Genomic DNA, 13,765 nt, shown 5'->3' on the forward strand with positions numbered 1-13,765 from the left:
CAATAGGAGCGGCAGGCATCTGCAGCTGCTCATAAGAAGGCCAGTGGACTCCAATTGCCTTGCACAACTTCGTGACGATAGAGGCATAAAGGATGTTGATATGCGACCTCCCCCTCAAAAACTTCAAAATCCCTTGGTAGATGAACTCACCAAGGTCCACATAATACTTTTCATTCAAGATCCCCCACAACGACCTGGCTCTCTCAACTCTAACCTTATGTGCATGCGAAGAAGGCAAAATATTAGCACAAATAAAGACATTCCATGCACGGGCATAGCTGTTCATTGCAACAGCCGGAAAAGAATGATACTCGTTAGATCCCATCTTAAACTTCCACACCGTGCCCGGCTGATATAGAGTAGCAATAATCAAATCCGAATCAAAATCATCGGGGGTCTTCTCATTCCAATTCTCCTCCTGGGGCTTCCTCTAACACTGCCCAATAACACGGCCAATTGTCTCGGCCTGGTAATCAACCGTAAGCCCATGAACAACCGTGTACCCATTCTTGTCGGCCTTGGCATTCGCATAAAACTCACGAACCATACTCATCGGAACTGCCTCAGGAGACTCACAAAAGGTAATCCACCCCATCTCTGCAATCATCGGCAATAACTCACCATCCCTCCCCGATGGTAAAAATCCCCTCTCCTTCAGAATCGGCTTAGTCATAAGCCAAGCATACTCCTCCTCAGCAGCCCTGTCCACCAAACGGGGCCTCGCAGCAGTATCCCTCGAAGAATCAGCAGTAAGAACGGTGATGCTGCTATCAATAGTTCGAGATCTCTTAGGGGCCATTGAAATTGAGAATAAGTGTTTGAGATTTGTGTTTTGTGTGTAGGAGAGAGTTTTTAAGTTGAAAGTATATGGGAGTGTATATGGAGGGGTTGTGTGTATATATAGGGTAGGATTTAGGTTTAGAAATTGATTAGGAGTGGGGTTAGTGGGAGAAAAATCATGGGTTAATGGGTTATGGCTGTGGGTTTTTATTTTTTGTGTTTTTCTATTTTTTTTATATATAAGGCAGGAAAAAATTTCTGGCAGTCGGGTTCCAAGCGGCCGCCCCAGGGTTCCAAGCGGGCGCCCCAGCTCCCAAGCGGCCACCCCAGATTCCAGCCGGGCGCCTGGGAGGTTTCTGGAAAAATAATTTTCTAACTTTGTTTTTTCTAATTTTTTTTGGGTTTTTTTTTGGATAGAGCACTAACTTCTAAAGGTTCCTATAGTCTCAAATCTTGGGTTGCCTCCCAAGAAGCGCTTATTTTACGTCATTAGCTTGACATAGAGTACTTCGATCAAGTTGATAATAAAACGGCACTAACCACTTCCCGGTTTGCCGTGTCCCCATAATAGTGCTTCAATCTCTGACCATTAACCTTGAATGTTTGGCCCGGATCATTCTCAAAAATCTCCACCGCTCCATGTGGAAACACAGTTTTGACGATAAAAGGTCCAGACCACCTTGATTTCAACTTTCCAGAAAAAAGTCGGAGACGAGAGTTGAATAAAAGAACTTGTTGCCCCGGCACGAATGACTTAGGAGATAGCTTCCTGTCGTGCCACCTTTTTACTTTTTCCTTGTACATTTTGTTGTTCTCATATGCTTGCAGTCGAAATTCATCAAGTTCATTTAACTAAAGCATTCGCTTCTTCCCAGCTGCATCTAGATCAAGGTTCAACTTTTTCAATGCCCAATAAGCCTTATGCTCAAGCTCCGCAGGTAAATGACATCCCTTACCATAGACAAGTTGAAATGGGGGCAACCCAAGTTGAGTCTTGTATGCTGTTCTATAGGCCCAAACAGCTTCATCGAGCTTTAAAGACCAATCTTTCCTTGACGGACAAACAACTTTCTCTAGAATGCGCTTGATCTCTCTATTAGACACTTCAGTTTGACCATTAGTTTGTGGATGATAGGCAGTAGCAATACGATGATTCATATTATAGCGTTGCATCATAGATTGAACTTACGATTGCAAAAATATGACCCCTTTATCACTTATGATTACTCATGGCGTTCCAAACCTTGTGAATATCTGCTTATGGAGAAAACTCAACACTACCTTTACATCATTCGTCGGTAGAGCCTTGACTTCTACCCATTTTGAGACATAATCGACTACCAACAAGATGTACTGATTATTGCAGGATGAGATAAATGGTCGCATGAAATTGATTCCCCAAACATCGAAGACCTCAACTTCAAGCATCACATTTAAAGGCATCTCATCCTTTCTAGTAAGATTCCCAACTCTTTGGAAAAGATCACACCTTAAAACGAACTGATGTACATCCTTAAACAACATAGGCCAGAAAAAACCTGCTTGCAAAATACGAGCTGTTGTCCTTTCACCACCATAATATCCACCACAAATTGTGGAATGGCAGTCTCGTAATATCCCCTTCGTCTCACAGAATGGGATACATCTCCTGATGATCTGGTCAGCTCCATGTCTAAACAAATATGGTTCATCCCACATGTACCACTTCACCTCATGCAGGAACTTCTTCTTTTGAGCCGCATTCATATTAGGAAGCATTATATTGCTAACCAGATAGTTCACAATGCCTGCGAACCATGGTTCTTCCTCCTAAACTATGAACAACTGCTCATCCGGAAAAGATTCATTGATCAATATCTTATCATGTGAAGTAGAATCGGGATTCTCCAATCTAGAGAGATGGTCAACTACTTGATTCTCAGTACCTTTTCGATCCTTAATCTCTAACTCAAATTCTTGTAGCAAGAGCACCCAACGAATAAGTCTAGGCTTCGAATCCTTCTTTGAGACCAGATAGCGAATGGCAGCGTGATCAGTGAATACTGTCACCTTTGTCCCAAGAAGATAAGATCGAAATTTTTCGAAACCAAAGACTATAGCCAAGAGCTCCTTCTCAGTAGTGGTGTAGTTCATTTGAGCTCCATTAAGCATCTTAATAGCATAGTAGACCACATGAAAAAGATTATTCTTGCGCTGCCCAAGAACTGCTCCCACTGCATAATCACTCGCATCGCACATCATCTCAAAAGGTTCTGTCCAATCAGGTACCGTAATAACTGGTGCAGTTATTAAACTCTTCTTGAGAGTCTCGAATGCCTCCAAGCATTCATCATCAAATTTGAAAGGCACATCTTTCTCGAGCAAGTTGCACAACGGCTTAGATATCTTAGAGAAGTCCTTGATGAAATGCCGATAAAAACCCGCATGACCAAGAAAACTACGGATTCCTTTCACAGAAATAGGTGGCGGAAGATTTTCAATGACTCCCACATTGGCTTTATCCACCTCAAGGCCTTTTCTAGAGACATTATGCCCAAGAATGATGCCTTGTTGCACCATAAAGTGACATTTTTCCCAATTGATCACCAAATTAATTTCCATACACCTTTTGAGCACCGAACGAAGATTATTCAAACATTCATCAAACGAATGTCCAAAGACGGAGAAGTCATCCATGAACACTTCAACATTATTTCCAATCGTATCAGAGAATATAACCAATCATGCATCTATGAAAAGTTGCAGGTGCACCACATAAGCCAAATGAAACTCTGCGAAAAGCAAACATACCAAATGGAGAAGTGAAAGTAGTTTTTTCTTGATCTTCTGGTATAATGCAAATATGATTATAACCCGAATAGCCGTCCAGAAGACAATAATACTCATGACCAACCAGCCTATCAAGCATCTGATCAATAAATAGAAGAGGGAAGTGATCCTTCCTTGTGGCTTTGTTCAACTTTCTTTAGTCCATGCATACCCTCCATTCTGTGACTGTTCGAGTTGGGATGAGCTCGTTCTTCTCATTTGCTACCATATTTATACCTCATTTCTTAGGTACACATTGCACGGGGCTCACCCAGGAACTGTCAGAAATAGGATATATGATTCCTGCATCCAGCCACTTTAGAATTTCTTTCTTCACCACTTCTTTCATGATAGGATTAAGTCTTCGATGTTGCTCAACAATCGGCTTACTACCTTCTTCTAGCAGAATTTTATGCATACAGTACGAAGGGCTGATCCCTTTTATATCTGCTATAGTCCATCCGATGGCCGATTTGAATTCTCTCAAGATCCTCAAGAACTTGTCCTCAACACTACCTGAAAGATTAGATGCAATAATAACATGCAAAGTAGATGCATCACCTAAAAAAGCATACCTCAAGTGTTCAGGCAATGGTTCAAGCTCCAAAGTAGGTGCTTCCTCAATAGATGGTTTGAGCTTTCCCTCAGCATTCTTGAGATCAGTTGTACCAAGAGATTCGAATGGCATATCTAACTTTCGCCTCCAAGAAGAAGCATTTAGATATTGTAGTTGCTCATTTCCTTCCTCATCTTCACTGTCAAATTCCCCCACTAAGGCTTTTTCTAAGGCATCAGACCTTAGCACATGATCAAGTTCTGAAGTTACCGCAGAATCAATCAAATCCACCTTGAAGCACTCCTCATCTTCTGTAGGAAATTTCATCGCATTGAATACATTAAACGTCATATCCTGATCTTGCACCCTCATAGTAAGTTCACCTTTTTACCGGATGAAGGATGCTTGACTGAATGTCATCAATTTTAGGCCAAGAAAAGTCCATAAGAGCTGGATCTACTGGAACTATATGATCACCCATGATTACCGGTTATTTCTGCTCACTCTCTTTATCTAAATCTTCAAAATCTATCTTTTCTGAAATATCAAGAACGAAATCTGTCTCCTCAGTCATATCTAGAGTCCACTGGCCTTCTTATGAGCAGCTGCAGATGTCGGTCGCTCCTATTGATTCATCGACGCTGAATGCGATGCAGGAGTGGACGGGTGGAGAGCCTGAGGAGCATGGTTTGGTATATCATCTCCCAGGAGGACGTCCAGCACCTGGTGCTACGATGGCTAAGCCCAGTCAGGCTCAGGGGGAGGCAGGTTCTTCCAGAGGCCAGGGAGAAGATGGTTCGGGTATGGTTGATGTCCAGTACAGGAGGATTTCGAGGAGGATGGATGCGATGTATGAGTCGTAGAGTAGGTTTGCGCAGGATCTCACCCTAGCGCTTGGGACTGCTTTTAGAGGCATTGGAGCTGACATCCAGTGGCCTGTTTTTGGTGAGGACTCTGCTTATCTGCCTCCTGACACTCCACCCTCTGAGGGTGATGATGATGATTTCTGTTAGGCACAAAGCATGCGCTAATAATTCACGCAAGTATACGCATTCGCAAGTAATATAGAATGATTTCTAGTTCATTCCCACAGAGACTCTGACTAATTATGTTCAATTAACACTCACTCACCAATGTATGATTACTTCTCAATGTCAAGACAATAACACTTAAGGTTGATTAACTAATTATTAACTACAATTAACTACGAGAATAAAACACTTAAATTATTACTTGAATTAACAATATTAAATACACATGAGATCATAACTTCATTACTACTTCCTTCAATAGTCATTATTATTACCCTTAGCATGTAACAGTGATGATATTAATCAAATAACACGAAACTGATAAAAGCCAACTTTCATTGTACAAGTACCATTCTACCAAACATCCATAATTAAGATAGAAGTTGAATAGGCATCAATTATGTTGAAACCCTATATGTCTACAGAATTTGACAACACAGCGATTTAAGCACAAGTTATTCATTATGATTATACAGGGCAAGTAAAACAGTTAGAGTTACCCACTAATCATGCATACACATACATGAACCTATGCTAGCATGGTAAGTTCTAAATCTCAAGATTCACTGTCGCTTCACAAGAGATTAACAAGCTATCTTATATGTTTGCGACGCACATAAGACGAATAAGCACAACCTATGCTAGATATCATACAATCATCATATACCAAGGTATTAAACAATTATCTAGAGAAACCCATAGTAAATCCGCTATGACCCCATGATCATGATTAGCCCATGATAGAACTCATTGTTACCATGGGTTCATATGAAAACATGATAATAACATGACAATATAAACTAATAAAATACTTATTAAAACCAGAGTACGTCACAAGAGTAAATAGGTTCAAAGTAAAGAAAACTAGCATCCACTGTTACAATGAATAAAAGAATCACAAGAAATCGTATGCTTCCTCTTCTTCGTTGCGGTGTGCTAAAACAGTCTTCTTAATCTTCTCTCCTTTCTCCTTGCTTGTTACTTTTTTTAATGTGCAACGTCTCTGAAGATTACTTATATTGAAGTCCATAAGAATCAGCCGTCTCAGAAGTCCAGTAGAACACAAATTATAAAAAGCAGAATTAAAAATCTCGACCCCAGGCGGCCGCCCCAGCTTCCCAGAGGGCGCCTCAGCTTCCAAGCGGCTGCCCCAGATCCCAGGCGGGCGCTTGGGACACTTCTAGAAAATTCTTCATTCTGGACCTAATTTTTCTGATTTCTTCGTATAACTTCACGCAACCGATTCCAAGTACTTCCCTAGGCTTATTTTGATGAATTCTTCCTACATACGCAAGTTATACCCTGAAATGCAAAAACACTAGCAAAACGCATCAAATACACAAAATACTTGATTTTAAGACATCAATTCAAGCCATATAAGACGTTCTAAGTGGTATAAAATGCCACTTATCAATTTCTCTGAATAGGTATACCCTGTGTTCCTTTCTATTACCTTCACTGGGGACAGTGAAGATTTTAAGTTTGGGGGTGGTAGTTAAGGAACATATTTCTGTGTGTGTCATGTAGTTGCATATTCATGATAGTTAGTTCATATAGTTGCATAGTTTGTCATATAGTTTTTTTTAGTTTTATCATTTTATATAGCTCATGCATATACCATGATCCCTTTGTGTTGCTTTGCCGATTGATATGTGATATTGATGCGAGTGTAGTGATAGCGTTAGTGTGATGTTGAATCTTGTTAGGTTGGCATGCATGCTAGAAACACTTGTAATTTCACTAAGTCTTAAAGTATGCTTAAGGACTAGACTGTTGTCATGGTTTGATGGTTTTTGAGGTTAATCTATTGCTTATACATAGAATATATGATTGGTTCTTAATGATAAAAGGCATGAAAAGATAAAATTGGAGTAAAAATTGGAATTCATTGCTAGTTATGGCTAGGCGTCAAATAGCTAGTAGTCAGCTCGTATTGTATGCGAGTAGTCTAGGGTTGAGCAAGATGGAGCGAAACGCACTTGCTCAGAAATTTATAAAAAAAGAGAAAAAAAAGTGGAAAAAAAAGAAAAAACTATGGTTTAATGCATAATTGATCACGAGTGAGCTCTTTGGTATTCGAGTTATTAAGTTCTTAGGGGACTTTGTGCCTAGTGACCTAAGGCTTTTATAGTCTGGGATCCGCTAATCTAACACTCCCTAAATGGGTACCATTGCATAAGTCTTTTATGGACCTCACTCATTGCACGATCAAATAAGCATTTTTTTATTGTGTTGAATAAAAACGTGATTCCGTAATAAGCTCCAGTGATCTTGAAGTGTTATAAGTCATTTTGTGTCTAGAATATATTCTTCGTATAATCTTGTGATTGCCTTGAGGATGATTGAGTTATGATAATTGATCTAGTTTCGAAGCATATCTGTTAAGCATTCGCATACACCACGTTTCTAGTTATATGTTAGCTAGCGTGATTTGGTTGATCTTTAGACGCCTAATTGCATTTGTTGAGATGTCATGTGTTGGTTGGTTTAGTCATCGCGATGGGGATCGCTGCATTCATGTAGTTTGTATTCATGCATGTTTTTATTTTGTTTTTGAGTCTGTGACGCTTGAGGACAAGCATCGATTTAAGTTTGGGGGTGTGATAAGTGGCATTTTATACCACTTAGAACATCTTGTAATGGCTTGAATTGGTGTCTTAAAATCAAGTATTTTGTGTATTTGATGCATTTTTCTAGTGTTTTTGCATTTCAGGATATAACTTGCATAATTAGGGAGATTTCATCATAATAAGCCTAGGGAAGTACTTGTAACCAGTTGCGGGGAGTTGTGCGAAGAAATCAGCAAAATCAGAAGCAAGAAGTGGAATTTTCCAGAAGGTGTGCAGGCGCCCGCCTGGAGTGTGCAGCCGACCGCTGGAGAGCAGGCACCCATGTGGGATTGGAGGCGGCCGCCTGGGGTCGGATTTTCAGATTCTGGATTTTCTAATTTGAGTTCTATTGGGCTTCTACAACTGCTGTTTCTTGTGGACTCTTATATAATAATCTTGGGAGACATTTTCATTACAACATGTAACAAGCAAGGAGCAAGTAACAAGGAGAGAATATTAAGAAGACCGTTTTAGCACGCAACAATGAAGAAGAGGGAGCTTACGTTATCTTGTGATTCTTTTAATTCGTTGTAACAGTGGATGCTAGTTTTCTTTACTCTTTGAACCTTAATACTCTTGTGACGTACTCTGTTTTTATTAAGTATTTTTATTAGTTTATATCGTTGTGTTATTATCATGTTTTCATATGAACCCATGGTAACGATGAGTTCTATCATGGGCTAATCGTGATCATGGGGTCGTAGCGGATTTACTATTGATTTTTTTAGTTAATTGTTTAATAACTTGGTATGTGATGATTGTATGATATCTATGAAAGAGATGTGTCCTAAGTCCAACCATGCATGAGGATTTAGGAATAACTTTTATGTAATCTGTTTTGATTTCATTAATATTAATAAAAGACTTGTTTTGTTTTTATTGTGGGCTTTTATCTATTTTATGTGTTTAAATAAGATATACCACAGTTTAGAGTAAAGCTTTTTATGGATTGTGATGAGATCATAATAATGAGACCTAAAAGATGATAACTCTAAACTTAAATAGTTCCTGGTCGTAGGATTACTAACTGTTAATTAATAATCCGCAAAGATCGGTACATACTATGTTTGCTTCATTATGAAGGCTGTCTGTTCTCATAGACATTTGTGTGGTGACACTATAGCTAGTATGTAGGTGCTTATTATATAATAAGTTCACTGAACATGACTCACACAGCTGAACAACTGATGGAGTTCACTCACGTGTCAACAGTTGTTCACATAGTGATATTTGTACAAGTATCCTTAGACTTGAGGTCATCATAGTCATCTTGTATACACTGAACTATGCTTTGGTTTAGCTCTTAGTCTCCAGGGACAATTATAAGGGCTCTATTGGGTATAGGAATTTGTACACGAAGATAGTGTATGATCAATAAAGGATCTACCCCTTCCAGTGAAGGAAGAGAATGTTCAATGCTGATCCACTTATGCTAGTTCAGGAATCTCTGGCCAGAGTAATTGAAATTAGAAAGGAGTTTCTAATTTACATTAATTAGAACTAGGCATAGTGAATGGGAAAGCATATGATTAAATAAGACAGGCTTGATACAAGTTCCATGCCTGGTATTTAATCGTGACATTGCAGGGTAGAAGGAATTGATTATACGGTAACTATTCACTTAATGGGTTCTTGGTATTCTAAGCAGTGAATTCGTATTATCCCGATAGTCGCGATATGCTGAAAAGTATCCCTCACGATGTAGAATAAATATGATTAATTAATTAATCATATTTAATGAATTAGAGAATTTATATAAATAATGATAAAATAGTTTTATTATTATTTATTTCTACTATCGGCTTAATATTCAACTTACAGGGTCATACCATAAAAGAGAATGATTTAATGGTGGAGGAATTAATTAATAATGGCTGATAATTATTTATTTATGTAATAAATAATTAATTGGAAAATTTAATAATTGATTAAATGAAATTTAATTGATTATAAATTAATTAAGAAAAAGTTATTAATATTATTAATTCAGAATTTAATTTTTGGAAATTAAATCAAGTGAGGGAATTATCTCTAAAGTGTTTAGAAAAAGGATTAATAATTAAAAGGTGTTTTAATTATTAGTTAATTGGTTAATAAGAATAAAGGGTTAATAACAATAATATTTTATGGGAAAATTTTCAGCTGAAAATTTTACCTATAAATATACTATTATAAACCCTAATTTTGCCTCAACCTAAAAAAGTTAAGCAAACCCTAATTCTCCCACCCCTTCCTCCTCCATTACATTGATCTCTTGGTGGATACCGGTAGAGTACTTCACACTTGAGGAGCAACTGCTAGGGATCTCCGCTCATCGTTCTTGGATCACTTTTAAAGGTTAGAAATCGATCCCATATGATTTAATCACGATTTGTATGCCTTTATTTGGATTTTGTATCAAGAAAATTGGTTTACCATGCTTCTGTGATGTATAAAATCCTACAATGGTATCAGAGCTTAGGTTGTATGCATATAGATCTGTGATAAAAATTTCAGAATTTTCTGATCTTGTATGAATTTATTATGATTTTTGCAAGTTATATTATGAATTAATTATGATTGATTAGAAATCGTTTCTCAGAATTGTTTTGACTGTAGATCTGGGTTCTACAAGTGTTGTAGATCGTCTTGGTATTTTTTTCATAATTTTCTGATGTGTGGATTAATTATTATGAATTTTTAAAGTTGTTTTTATTAAAATTCGTAATTAAATATACATATATATGTAATCTGTTAGTATATATGTATATTAGTATCCTGCTGGTTTTTAAAGGACAGTATTGATGTTGATGGAGGCACGGCCTCCAATGTTTTGTACGGCGGCGGCGGCGGCTGTTTAAAAAAAACGGTTGAAGTCAGGAAAGGGGAAGGACCGCGCGGCTGGCTAGCGCGCGTGAGGGTCACGCGCTCCAGGGCCACGCGCGGCGCGTGTCGGACACGTGCGGTCAACGGTCAGCGCTTGTGCTGACGTCAGTTCAGCGTTTGGGGCTTGTGAGGCGCGTGTGCGCGTGGGGGCGCGTGGCTGACTGTCAGTCACGCGCCTGACAGCGCGTGTGCGCGTGGGGGCGTGTGGCTGACTGTCAGACATGCGCCTGACAGTGCGTGTGCGTGTGGGGGCGCGTGGCTGAGCTTCTCGGGGCGCGTGAGGGCGCGTGGGTGGTCAGATTGGGGCCTGCTTGGTGCCGTTGGATTCGTCTTTTCGAGACGCATCTAATGGTATATTATATTGTATTTTCTGAAATTGTTTCGGACTGTTTATAGCTGACAGTACTGTATTAAAGCTGTTTTTAACTGTTTTAATTACTTTTAAATGCCTCATGTGATACATAGAGATGTATAATGCTTAGACTAATATGCTACATGATTTAACATGCCTACCTTTACGTTTATTCATGCTTATATATGTGATATATGCTTAACTTATCATGCATCTAGTATAGTGAAATTGTTTCATGACCTTAATATAAATATTATAAATACAATCATGAGATTCTTGTGTTTATGAAACACGTAATTGAATATGAATTTTCAATATTGAGAGAAAGGATGATTATGTCAACAACAAATTTCTATCTGTAAGAAATGGGTATTAAGTGACGACTCTTAACAATGCTCCCCCCGATCTGGGAATCATCTGATTATCGATTATTAATTTGAAATATTTAATTTAAAAGGAAGAATCTCTTTATAATATGATTATAACGTAATATAATCCCTCTAAAATTAAATAATATCAAGTAGTAATTGGCCAATGACACAACGGGCTTGTGTCGGTCAAAGCCTTCCAATATGGTAGAAAGTAGTTCTTATTTTTTAATCATTGTCGTTTCGTGCTACAGCCGAGGGCTTTGATTTCGAAATAATAAATACTTGTCTATTACATAGAGATGTGTGCATTGAATTAGAATCTAAAGGTCGTTACGTGCTGCAGCCGTGGGCCGTTGGAGACTGATTCAATTATACGAAATGTTGGTTTAGACTTGACTTAGAATATTGAGTCTGTCGTGCTACAGCCGTGACTCAATTATTTAAGAGGCTAAAGTTTTATTAGGGAATAACATAAGATGACAAGAGTTGTCTGTCTATTGAACATCACATGACGTTTCGTGCTATAGCCGAGGTTGTGTGATGGAATGTAGGATCCATATTCCCACTAGCATTATGAATGCTTAATTTTCACTTAGGGGTTGCATAAATTAGATAAACTAGTGGGAGCCACTTATGAATAAAGACCCAATTCATATAATGTTTTGAAATGAAATTGAATATTTGCTAAGTGTTGTTATGTGTTCATCATTTACAGATTTACTATATACGTTATGTCTTCTGCACTATCATAAATACTAAACACATATAATAATTATTTGTTAGCAAAAATAATTACACGATATATCCCGGATATTACATTGGCGTTTACTAGTTTCGTGTTATCTGATTAGTTCTCATCACCATTGTATGCTAATGTTAAGAACAATGACTTAGAATGAAGTATTTAATGAAGTTGGCATCCCATCTTTATCTCATATAGTTAATTCAATCACTTATATTCTTAGTTAATATGCATGTTAGTTTAATCTTAGTTATAAACATCTCAACTTGTTATTGTCTTAGCATTGAGCGATAGCCATACCATTGTTGTATAGGTGCATAATCTTAAGTTAAGTAAAAGGGTCTCCGTGGGAACGAACTAGAAGTATTCTATATTACTTGCGAATACGTATACTTGCATGTAATTTAGCGCGTGTTTTTGCCCTAACAAGTTTTTGGCGCCGCTACCGGGGACTCAGCATTAATTTTAGTTTATATGTTGACATCAGTGGTTGTTAAAGTTCACTGACTTAGATTCTTTTACTTTCACGGTTTACTTGTTTGTGTTTCAGGTACTCATTACAATGGGAGAACCAGCAGTACCAACAAAAGTGTTGATGGATTTTTCTCAACCCAAGATCAATGACATTCAATCTAGCAGTATCAGGCCAGCGATCACAGCTAATACCTTTGAAATCAAGCCCGGCATGATTCATATAGTACATAATTCAATCCCGTTTGGGGGTTCTCCAACGGAAGATCCTAATATGCATATTAGGGATTTTATCGAGATCTGTGACACCTTCAAGTTCAACAATATTTCTGAAGATGCTGTGAAGCTGAGACTTTTCCCTTTTTCTCTGAGGAATAAAGCTAAGTGCTGGTTACACTCTCTACCAGCAGGTTCTATCACTACTTGGGAGGATCTCGCTCAGAAATTTCTTACTAAATTCTTCTCTATGGCGAAGACAGCTGCAATGAGGAATGCTCTTACTCAATTTGCGCAGCAATCGGGAGAATCTCTATCTGAAGCTTGGGAGCGCTACAAGGAGATGCTTAGGACATGTCATCATCATGGAATGCCTGATTGGATGATCATCAATTACTTCTATAACGGTTTGGGAACACAGTCTAGACCCATGCTTGATGCAGCATCCAGTGGAGCATTATGGGCAAAGATCTTTGAGGAATCTTATGGTCTAATTGAACTGATGGCTACTAATGAATATTAGTTTCTAACCCAGAGATTGCCACAGGGCAATGTAGCAGGAGTTTTTGAAGTGGATACAGCTACGACTATCACTGCTCAACTAAAGGCGTTGTCTATGAAGATCGATTTTCTGGCTAACTATGGTGTTAATTAGATAACCAGTGTTTGTGAGCCGTGTGCAAGTTCGCATGCAACGGAGCAATGCGCTATATCTAGTGAATCAGCTCAGTTTGTGAGCAACTTTCAGAGATCGCAGAAACCAGTTCCAGACACTTATCATCCTAACAACTGGAATCATCCTAACTTCAGCTAGAGCAACAATCAGAATGCGATGCAATAGCCATTCCAGCAATTTGGAAACAAGCAGTTTAATTCTCCTGGTTTTCAGCATCAATTTGCACCAAGATAACAAATCCAACTTCAACAACAAACTTATGGTGCAGGTCAATCTTCGAATGAAAAA

At 38.4% G+C, this 13,765-nt stretch overlaps 1 non-coding gene across 1 annotated transcript; it reads right to left on the bottom strand.

Annotated features, from left to right (window-relative positions):
* Positions 1 to 13,066: 13,066 nt before the first annotated feature.
* On the bottom strand, positions 13,067 to 13,173 carry LOC141688007 (small nucleolar RNA R71). Its single transcript, XR_012561478.1, has one exon. It is a non-coding gene; the product is annotated as a small nucleolar RNA R71 (small nucleolar RNA).
* Between the last annotated feature and the right edge of the window lie 592 nt (positions 13,174 to 13,765).

The sequence above is a fragment of the Apium graveolens genome, chromosome 9 (assembly GCF_009905375.1).
Source record: "Apium graveolens cultivar Ventura chromosome 9, ASM990537v1, whole genome shotgun sequence".
Taxonomy (NCBI): domain Eukaryota; kingdom Viridiplantae; phylum Streptophyta; class Magnoliopsida; order Apiales; family Apiaceae; genus Apium; species Apium graveolens.